The sequence below is a fragment of the Mus caroli genome, unplaced genomic scaffold (genome assembly GCF_978045245.1).
Source record: "Mus caroli unplaced genomic scaffold, Mus_caroli_1 scaffold_4, whole genome shotgun sequence".
NCBI lineage: Eukaryota > Metazoa > Chordata > Mammalia > Rodentia > Muridae > Mus > Mus caroli.
Window position 1 is genome coordinate 5,816,288 of NW_028227259.1, and position 11,808 is coordinate 5,828,095.

Below are 11,808 nucleotides of genomic sequence, written 5' to 3' on the forward strand. Positions count from 1 at the left end.
TTTATTTGCAGATTATAACAGACCTCAGACTGTAGTAGGTCCTCAGACCATAGCATAACTGACTCCATGATGGAAGTACCCTTCAGGCTGTAAAACTCAGGAGGTAGACACCTCCACCTGCCCAAATGAAAACAAAGACCTAATCCATCAAACCCATAGTTCTGAGGAAGGCTCTAAATGTACTAACCTTGCTTTTCAGCTTCTGTGGGTTCTGCTTCTGGCTCACTGCTCTTATTAATTGAAGTATGTCAACTGAGACCTTTTTTGTGTGCTTGAAAACTCACCCTGAGAAAGTCCCAGGGCTACATTGGGATCACGAACACCCAGTATAGTCTCCGACTGAATAATAAAGATTTTCTATTGATTTAAACCTGTGTCTGAGCAGTCTTGTCTATTGAATATCCCACAAGAGGGATGATATGATAGTATACATAAATGACTGAAAATTCCAACCAGGGAACCCTGACTGCTGATAACACTTTCAGCAAAGTATCTGGATACAAAAGTAATTCCCCAAAATCAGTAGCCTTCTTATATACAAATGTCAAGTGGGATGAGCAAGAAATCAGGGAATATCTTTCACAATTGAAAATATCTTCAGATAATTCTAACCAAGCAAGTGAAAGAATGACTTCTATGATAAGATTGTTAAGTCCCTGGCGCCTTTGGGACTGCCACCACACCTGCTCCTCACACTCTCTTTCCAGTGATGGCCGTCTAGGCCATCTTTTGATACATATGCAGCTAGAGTCAAGAGCTCCGGGGTACTGGTTAGTTCATAATGTTGTTCCACCTATAGGTTTACCCTTTAGCTCTTTGGGTACTTTCTCTAGCTCCTCCATTGGGAGCCCTGTGATCCATCCAATAGCTGACTGTGAGCATCCACTTCTGTGTTTGTTAGGCCCCGGCATAGTCTCACAAGAGACAGCTATATCTGGGTTCTTTCAGCAAAATCTTGCTAGTGTACGCAATGGTGTCAGGGCTTGGAAGCTGATTATGGGGTGGATCCCTGGATATGGCAGTCTCTAGATGGTCCATCCCTTCGTCACAGCTCCAAATTTTGTCTCTGTAACTCCCTCCATGGCTGTTTTGTTCCCAATTCTAAGAAGGGGCAAAGTGTCCACACTTTGGTGTTCGTTCTTCTTGAATTTCATGCGTTTAGCAAATTGTATCTTATATCTTGGGTATCTTAGGGCTTATATCCACTTATCAGTGAGTACATATTGTGTGAGTTCCTTTGTGATTGGGTTACCTCACTCAGGATGATGCCCTCCAGGTCCATTCATTTGCCTAGGAATTTCATAAATTCATTCTTTTTAATAGCTGAGTAGTACTCCATTGTGTAAATGTACCACATTTTCTGTATCCGTTACTCTGTTGAGGGGCATCTGGGTTCTTTCCAACTTCTGGCTATTATAAATAAGGCTGCTATGAACATAGTGGAGCATGTGTCCTTCTTACCAGTTGGAACATCTTCTGGATATATGCCCAGGAGAGGTATTGCTGGATCCTCTGGTAGTATTATGTCCAATTTTCTGAGGAACCGCCAAACTGATTTCCAGAGTGGTTGTACCAGCTTGCAATCCCACCAACAATGAAGGAGTGTTCCTCTTTCTCCACATCCTCGCCAGCATCTGCTGTCACCTGAATTTTTGATCTTAGCCATTCTGACTGGTGTGAGGTGGAATCTCAGGGTTGTTTTGATTTGCATTTCCCTGATGATTAAGGATGTTGAACATTTTTTCAGGTGCTTCTCTGCCATTCGGTATTCCTCCGGTGAGAATTATTTGTTCGGTTCTGAGCCCCATTTTTTAATGGGGTTATTTGATTTTCTGGAGTCCACCTTCTTGAGTTCCTTATATATATTGGATATTAGTCCCCTATCTGATTTAGGATAGGTAAAGATCCTTTCCCAATCTGTTGGTGGTCTTTTTGTCTTATTGATGGGGTCTTTTGCCTTGCAGAAGCTTTGCAGTTTCATGAGGTCCCATTTGTCAATTCTCGATCTTACAGTGCAAGCCATTGCTGTTCTATTCAGGAATTTTTACCCTGTGCCCATATCTTCAAGGCTTGTCCCCACTTTCTCCTCTATAAGTTTCAGTGTCTCTGCTTTTATGTGAAGTTCCTTGATCCACTTAGATTTGACGTTAGTACAAGGAGATAGAAATGGATCAATTCGCAATCTTCTACATGATAGAAGCCAGTTGTTCCAGCATCATTTGTTGAAAATGCTGTCTTTCTTCCACTGGATGGTTTTAGCTCCCTTATCGAAGACCAAGTGACCATAGGTGTGTGGGTTCATTTCTGGGTCTTCAATTCTATTCCATCGGTCTACTTGTCTGTCACTATACCAGTACCATGCAGTTTTTATCACAATTGCTCTGTAGTAAAGCTTTAGGTCCGGCATGGTGATTCCACCAGAGGTAGTTTTACCCTTGAGAAGAGTTTTTGCTATCCTAGGTTTTTTGTTTTTCCAGATGAATTTGCAGATTGCTCTTTCTACTTCGTTGAAGAATTGAGTTGGAATTTTGATGGGGATTGCATTGAATCTGTAGATTGCTTTTGGCAAGATAGCCATTTTTACAATATTGATCCTGCCAATCCATGAGCATGGGAGATCTTTCCATCTTCTGAGATCTTCTTTAATTTCTTTCTTCAGAGACTTGAAGTTTTTATCATACATATCTTTCACTTCCTTAGTTAGAGTCACACCAAAATATTTTATATTATTTGTGACTATTGAAAAGGGTGTTGTTTCCCTAATTGCTTTCTCAGCCTGTTTATTCTTTGTGTAGAGAAAGGCCATTGACTTGTTTGAGTTAATTTTATATCCAGCTACTTCACTGAAGCTGTTTATCAGGTTTAGGAGTTCTCTGGTGGAAATTTTAGGGTCACTTATATATACTATCATATCATCTGCAAAAAGTGATATTTTGACTTCATCTTTTCTAATTTGTATCCCCTTGATCTCATTTGTTGTCAAATTGCTCTAGCTAGGACTTCAAGTACTATGTTGAATAGGTAGGGAGAAAGTGGGCAGCCTTGTCTAGTCCGATTTTAGTGGGATTGCATCAAGCTTCTCACCATTTACTTTGATGTTGGCTACTGGTTTGCTGTAGATTGCTTTTATCATGTTTAGGTATGGGCCTTGAATTCCTGATCTTTCAAAGACTTTTATCATGAATGGGTGTTGGATCTTGTCGAATGCTTTTTCCGCATCTAACGAAATGATCATGTGATTTTGGTCTTTGAGTTTGTTTATATAACGGATTACGTTGATGGATTTCCATATATTAAACCATCCCTGCATTCCTGGAATAAAACCTACTCGGTCAGGATGGATGATTGCTTTAATTTGCTCTTGGATTCCGTTAGCGAGTATTTTATTGAGGATTTTTGCATCTATATTCATAAGGGAAATTGGTCTGAAGTTCTCTACCTTTGTTGGATCTTTCTGTGGTTTAGGTATCAGAGTAATTGTGGCTTCATAGAATAAGTTGGGTAGAATTCCCTCTACTTCTATTTTGTGCTATAGATTGTGCAGAACTGGAATTAGATCTTCTTTGAAGATCTGGTAGAACTCTGCACTAAACCCATCTGGTCCTGGGCTTTTTTTGGCTGGGAGACTATTAATGACTGCTTCTATTTCTTTAGGGGATATGGGACTGTTTAGATCATTAACTTGATCCTGATTTAACTTTGATACCTGGTATCTGTCTAGAAATTGGTCCATTTCGTCGAGGTTTTCCAGTTTTTTTTAGTATAGCCTTTTGTAGAAGGATCTGATGGTGTTTTGGATTTCTTCAGGGTCTGTTGTTATGTCTCCCTTTTCATTTCTGATTTTGTTAATTAGGATGTTGTCCCTGTGCCCTCTAGTGAGTCTAGCTAAGGGTTTATCTATCTTGTTGATTTTCTCTAAGAACCAACTCCGAGTTTGGTTAATTCTTTGAATAGTTCTTCTTGTTTCCACTTAGTTGATTTCACCCCTGAGTTTGATTATTTCCTGTCGTCTACAACTCTTGGGTGAATTTTCTTCCTTTTTTTCTAGAGCTTTTAGATGTGTTGTCAAGCTGCTAGTGTGTGCTCTCTCCAGTTTCTTTTTGGAGGCACTCAGAGCTATGAGTTTCCCTCTTAGAAATGCTTTCATTGTGTCCCATAGGTTTGGGTATGTTGTGGCTTCATTTTTGTTAAACTCTACAAAGTCTTTAATTTCTTTCTTTATTCCTTCCTTGACCAAGGTATCATTGAGAAGAGTGTTATTCAGTTTCCACGTGAATGTTGGCTTTCCATTATTTATGTTGTTATTGAAGATCAGCCTTAGTCCATGGTGGTCTGATAGGATGCATGGGACAATTTCAATATTGTATCTGTTGAGGCCTGTTTTGTGAACAATTATATGATCAGTTTTGGAGAAGGTCCCGTGAGGTGCTGAGAAGGTATATCCTTTTGTTTTAGGATAAAATGTTCTGTAGATATCTGTTAAATCCATTTGTTTCATAACTTCTGTTAGTTTCACTGTGTCCCTGTTTAGTTTCTGTTTCCATGATCTGTCCATTGGTGAAAGTATGTGTTGATGTCTCCCACTATTATTGTGTGAGGTGCAATGTGTGCTTTGAGCTTTACTAAAGTGTCTTTAATGAATGTGGCTGCCCTTGCATTTGGAGCATAGATATTCAGAATTGAGAGTTCCTCTTGGAGGATTTTACCTTTGATGAGTATGAAGTGTCCCTCCTTGTCTTTTTTTGATAACTTTGGGTTGGAAGTCGATTTTATTAGATATTAGAATGGCTACTGCAGCTTGTTTCTTCAGACCATTTGCTTGGAAAATTGTTTTCCAGCCTTTCACTCTGAGGTAGTGTCTGTCTTTTTCCCTGAGATGGGTTTCCTGTAAGCAGCAGAATGTTGGGTCCTTTTTGTGTAGCCAGTTTGTTAGTCTATATCTTTTTATTGGGGAATTGAGTCTATTGATATTAAGAGATATTAAGGAAAAGTAATTGTTGCTTCCTATTCCTTTTGTTGTTGTAGTTGGCATTTTGTTCTTGTGGCTGTCTTCTTTTTGGTTTGTTGAGGGATTACTTTCTTGCTTTTTCTAGGGCGTGATTTCCGTCTTTGTATTGGTTTTTTTCTCTTATTATCCTTTGAAGGGCTGGATTCGTGGAAAGATAATGTGTGAATTTGGTTTTGTCCTGGAATACTTAGGTTTCTCCATCTATGGTAATTGAGAGTTTGGCTGGGTATAGGAGCCTGGGCTGGCATTTGTGTTCTCTTAGTGTCTGTATAACATCTGTCCAGGCTCTTCTTGCTTTCATAGTCTCTGGTGAAAAGTGTGGTGTAATTCTGATAGGCCTGCCTTTATATGTTACTTGACCTTTCTCTCTTACTGCTTTTAATATTCTATCTTTATTTAGTGCATTTGTTGTTCTGATTATTATGTGTCAGGAGGAATTTCTTTTCTGGTCCAGTCTATTTGGAGTTCTGTAGGCTTCTTGTATGATCATGGGCATGTCTTTCTTTAGGTTTGGGAAGTTTTCTTCTATTATTTTGTTGAAGATATTTGCTGGTCCTTTAAGTTGAAAATCTTCATTCTCATCAACTCCTATTATCTGTAGGTTTGGTCTTCTCATTGTGTACTGTATTTCCTGGATGTTTTGAGTTAGGATCCTTTTGTATTTTGTATTTTCTTTGATTGTTGTGCTGATGTTCTCTATGGAATCTTCTGCACCTGAGATTCTCTCTTCCATCTCTTATATTCTGTTGCTGATGCTTGAATCTATGTTTCTAGATTTCTTTCCTAGGGTTTCTATCTCCAGCGTTGCTTCACTTTGGGTTTTCTTTATTGTGTCTACTTCCCTTTTTAGGGCTTGTATGGTTTTGTTCATTTCCATCACCTGTTTGGATGTGTTTTCCTGTTTTTCTTGAAGGAGTTCTACCTGTTTGGTTGTGTTTCCCTGTTTTTCTTTAAGGACTTGTAACTCTTTAGCAGTGTTCTCCTGTATTTCTTTAAGTGAGTTATTAAACTCCTTCTTGATGTCCTCTACCATCATCATGAGATATGCTTTTAAATCCGGGTCTAGATTTTCGGTTGTGTTGGGGTGCCCAGGACTAGGTGGGGTGGGAGTGCTGCCTTCTGATGATGGTGACTGGTCTTGATTTCAGTTAGTAGGATTCTTACGTTTGCCTTTCGCCATCTGGTAATCTCTGAAGCTAGCTGTTATGGTTGTCTCTAACCAGAGAGCTTGTTCCTCAGGTGACTCTGTTAGCCTCTATCAGCAGACCTGGGAGGCTAGCTCTCTCCTTAGTTTCAGTGGTCAGAGTATTCTCTGCAGGCAAGTCTCTTCTTGCAGGGAAGTTGCCCAGATATCTGGTGTTTGAACCTGCCTCCTGGCAGAAGTTGTGTTCCACTCACCAGAAGTCTTAGGATCCGGTGGGAATCCTGTGTGGGTCCTTGCGGGTGTCATGGGACTCCACTGGCAAGGTACCCTGGTGTTGGTGTGGTTCGGAAGGGACTTGTGCCCCAGATCAGGCCGGGGTTGTCTGCTTCCCTAGTTAATGCAGTCTCAGGTCCTGCACAATTGGATTGGAGCAGACACTGTGTTCCACTCACCAGAGGTCTTAGGATCCCGTGGAGAATCCTGTGTGGGTCCTTGCGGGTGTCCGGAGACTCCACTGGCAAGGCACCCCGGTGCTGGGGTGGACCAGAAGGCAATGTTACAACTAGAATTACAACTAGAAACATTGACCTGTGTTTCAAAGAACTCAGTTTGTCTTGTGGGTTTTGGTAGGGCTTTTGGTTTGGTTTGGTTTGGTTTGGTTTGGTTTTCTACTTTACATATTCTTTGCATGTTTTTAGGAGGTTCCTGTGTGTACAGATGTGTGAGTCTCTGTCTCTACATGTATAGCTTGTGCTTTCCTTTGATTCTTTTTTTTTCTGTTTTGTCCTATTCTGATTTTTTGTTTTTGTTTTTGTTTTATCTTATATTGTTATTCAGATATCTGTTTGCTATCCAATGAGAGACACAAAGAGCATGGATCTGATGGAAGGAAAGGTGGAGGGGATTTGGGGGCATTTAGGGGAGAGGAAACTGTAATCAGAATATATTGTATGAAAAACATCTATTTTCAATAAAAGAAAAAAAACTTCTGTGATAGATATTTTTGAGAGAATAAAAAGATAAGCCACAAACTGGGGTAAAACATATCCAAAACACATTATCAAAAAAGGGCCTGGAAGCAGAAAATATACGAAGAGCTGAAATTTCGAAAATAGGAAAGCAGAATTGGATGCTCTGTCTGGCATCCTTAAAGGTCTGTACTGATGAAATGGGGAGTGATGGCGCTCACCTCTAACAGGAGACTTTGGAGGCAGAGAAAGGAGGATCTGAAGAAGTTCAAAGTTGTTTTGCATAGTAAGTTTGAGACCAGCCTGGGCTCTTGAGAGTCTGTCTCAAAACAAAAGCACAAAGGCTAACCAAGATTAGGAAAGAAAACAGTGAGGTGTGGTGTTAACATACCTGTACTTTCAATGTCAGCAGGTAAAAGGGAATTTTAAGTGAGGGCCATTTTGGGCTAAATAGCTTTTATTTGTTTGTCTGTTGCATGGGGGGCGGGTAAAGGGGTGCAGAGGGAGTGTGCTTTTCACATAGTCCAAGATAACTTCAAACTCTGATCCTCCTGCCTTCAGCCTCTTGAGTGTTGGGATAACAAGGAAGAGGCACCATGACCACGTCCTTTCCAATCTAAGCATATAATGGAATAAATTTCCTTTATCCTTGCTTTAGCTGATTCCCACAAATTTTAACAAGTGCTGCTATAAATTATCTTTAGTTTTCCTGGTTTGGATTTATGAGTACCTAGATGTTTCCAGCTATTTCTTAATGGCTCAATTCCATTTTTACCCGAGGTTAGATACTTGTGTTTTCTTTTCTTTATTTTCTACAACATAACGTTTTTATTGATTACTTGGGAATTTCACATAATGCACTCCGCTCACACTCACTCCCTAGTCCTCTCAGGACCACATCCCGACCCTTGTAACTCACTCCCAAATGAAAGGAAGAAAAAAGAAAAAAAGTTCAGATTGTGTTGCCCACATACTCACTGGAACATGGTGAAGCTCTCAGTGGCCAGCCCCTTAAAGAGACCGGAGTCCTTCCTGCACCAGAACAGAAGCTATCAATTGTGGAGCTCTACATTACAACATGCTTAACACAGTTTTTAAGAGTTCTCTTTGATGGCTTTCTTTTTGGGCGATCACTTTTGGAGAGGGGTGGTTGGGGTGCAGGTAGCAGCCTTCTGTGTTCCTCTTTCTCGTCCGTGTCTATAGTCATTGATAACACTGCAAAAGACGCTTCGTTGACCTTTCCAATCTGTGGGAGCACGGGTCATAGATTCCACTTGGTTTCTGGCAATAGCATGGGCATCGACATGGCCTCTGGAGCCGTTCCGGTCATGGAAGTCTTTCACAGAGGTGCCATCAACAAAATTAACTGTTCTTCATTTCAGAAGTCCTGTTGTTACTCAGAGATCAGGCATATTCGGAGGCTGAGTCTGCTCAAGTTCCAGGTTGCTGCACCCCACCCAACTGGCCACACTCAGCAATGACATGTTCCCCCATCCACTGCAGCCTTCACTCAGTCGCTCAGTCTCCCCTTTGTCTGTCACATCTCTAATTCTGCCTCTCTCTCTCCACCTCGCATGCACTGCTCTGTTCTTCTATCTTTATCTTTCCTCGCTGTCAACCTCTCCTTGTTGTGGCATTGGAAACTGTAGAGTGCCACACATTTTGTTTGTTAGTTTGTTTTCCCCAAAGAGCTTTACATGCAAATATTCACTGCAACGAGTTGTTGATCTGGCTCAAGGTTTCTGGTTTCTGAAGCACCATAAATATGGAGCCATCGCCTAGACGAGTTTGGGATACCCTGTTGTTGCCTGGAACGAGGGTGATATTGCTCGCGGCTAGGCAGGGCATCCAGGAGCATGTTTTGTGGTAGCTCCTCGCTGTCAAACTCTTCCTCAACCTCAATCTGGGACACCAAGACTTGGTGCTTGGAGCCTTTAGGCATCACCATTGCCCCTCACCGTCTCCCAGAAGAGCAAGCAGCACTGGCTGCAGCCTTGGGGGCTCCGGGTAGAGGGCCGGGCATGACCTTTGTGCCAAGGATATAGTCTTGTCTAAGGACTAAGAGGGCTCTCTGTTCTACCATCTTCTTTTCCAATTTTGTGAGTCCACTTTCTAAAAGCAGCTTCCCATTTGACCTGCTTTTTCTTTTTTCTTTTTTTACGTAGACCTTCCATCAGCAGCAGGTACTTTCTGTAAAATTCAAGTGAATGTGGTGACTCCATCCCAACAGGCATGTATCTCCCTCAACTTCATTAACTGTGCACTAGAAAGATAAAGAATATCCAATACTTGTTGGGTATGGTCTGAATTACCAAGGATGCCTGGCATCTAAATCATCTGAATAGTAATGACATGCAGGAAACAGTTAAATAGTCCTTCAAGGTTAGCTCACAGTGAACTGTTCACTGGTTCATGTCTGTGAATTCACCACTAGGAGAGAAATACAACCTCCCATATGGTGTCTAGGGTAAGAACTCTTACAGAAGAAAAAGCTAAGTCATAACCTTGAAATCATCCACACATTATCCAAGATAATAAATCAAAACTAATATCTGAGTGTAAGATGGTGGGGGTGGTGGTGGTGGTGGATGAGAAGGAGGAAACTGTAGAAGAAACTTATGTCTGTTTGGAAGCTTCACCTGTCAAACAAAGCTGATTGGTCTGCAGCTAAAGCAGGAAGCAGAGGATGGGAGCTCTGGTAGGAAGCAAGGAGTATGGGACAGAGCCAGGGAACATGGAGGAGGACAGAAGCATGGGAGCTGAGCAGAGATAACCAGCCACATAGCAGAACTTAGAATAGAAAAATGGAATGATTAATTTATGAACTAGTTGAGGAACAGCCAAAGCTTATGACCAAGGTATTTGTAAATATAACTTGAGTTTCAGAGTCATTATTCTGGGAGCTTGGGGAGAGGAGGACTATCACCCCACTACACACACACACACACACACACACACACCACAAACACACTTAAACACCAGACACACACACACCACTCACACACACCACACACCCACCCACCCCCCCACACACACACTGTCACAGGAAACAGTTAAATAGAGTCCTTCAAGGTTAGCTCACAGTGAATTTTACCATTTGATTTGTCTGCAAGTGTATTATTAGGAAAGAAATGCAACCTCCCATATTGTGTCAGTGCTGTTTATCTTAAATATATAGAGTGTTAATTATATTCAGTTGGATTGAAAATGACAGGAGAAGAAGGGAGGGGTTGAGGGTATACAACAATTTCCTACCTCTCCTTGTCACCATTTCCCAATCCCCAACTCTGGTGGCAAAGATCCTATGCTCTACCAAAGGCCATGCCAGGTGCCAGAATACAGGCCCTAACTTGGGCAGAGATCCTCTGCTCAACCACTTGCCAGAAGACCAGAGAAGAAACAGAAACAAAGGAACAAAACACCCATCCAAAAAGATAAACCCAGAAATCAGCACCTAGAGCCCAGCTACTCTACTACAGCAAGCCCTGAAAAATTGGAATAGAAGAATCCCAGCTCAAAGACCCAGAAAATATTTTCAACAAAATCACAGAAGAACAATTTCCTAACCTAAAGAACAAGATGTCTATAAAGGTACAAAGGCAGGTTAAAGAACACAAAATAGGTTGGACCAGAAAAGAAAGTTCCCTTACCACATGATAATAAAAAACCCTAAACATACAAAATGCAAAAGAGTATTAAGATCTGCAAGGGGGGAAGGCTAAGTAAAATGTAAAGGCAGACCCATCAGAATCACACCTGTCCTCTCAATGGAGACTCTAGAATACAGAAGGGCCTGGATAAATGTGCTGTAGACTCAGAGATCACAGAGGCCAGCACAGACTACTATAGCTAGAAAATCTATCTATCACCATACATGAGAAAAACTAGATCTTCCATGATAATGTAAGATTAAAATGAGATCTATCTACAAATACAGCCTTACAGAAAGTACTAGAAGAAAAATTCCAACCCAAAAGGAAAACTACACCCATAAAAACACAGGAAACACATAATCTCATACTGGCAAGACCAAGAAGGAGAAAAACACACCACCAACAACATAACAATATAACAGGAATCAACAATAATTGATCATTAATATTGATCAATATCAATGAACTCAATCCCCCAATAAAAAGACACAGGCTAACAGAATGGAAGTGAAAAAGGGATCCGTCAGTCTGTTGCATATGAGAAATACACCTCAACAGCAAAGGTAGATATTATCTTAGAGGGTTGGGAAAAGACTTTTCAAGCAAATGGACACATGAAGCAAGCTGGTATAGCCATTCTAATATCTAACAAACATAAACTTCAAACCAAAATTAATGAAAGGTGATGGGGAAGGACACTTCATACTCATTAAAGGAAAAATATCTACCAAGATGACATCTCCGTTTTAGCATCTATGCCCCCAAACCAAAAGCACCAATGTTGTAAAAGAAACATTACTAAAGTTCAAAGTACATGTTGACCATCACACATTGATGGTGAGAATCTTCAATATTTGACTCTTAGCAATGGACAGATCATCCAAACAAAAACTAAACAGAAAAATAATGGAGCTGTGATGGTTTGTATATTTTTGGGCCAGGGACTGGCACCATTTGGAGGTGTGGCCTTGTTCAAATAGGTTTGACCTGGTAAGAGTAGGTGTGTCACTGTGGGTGTGGGCTTAAGACCCTCAC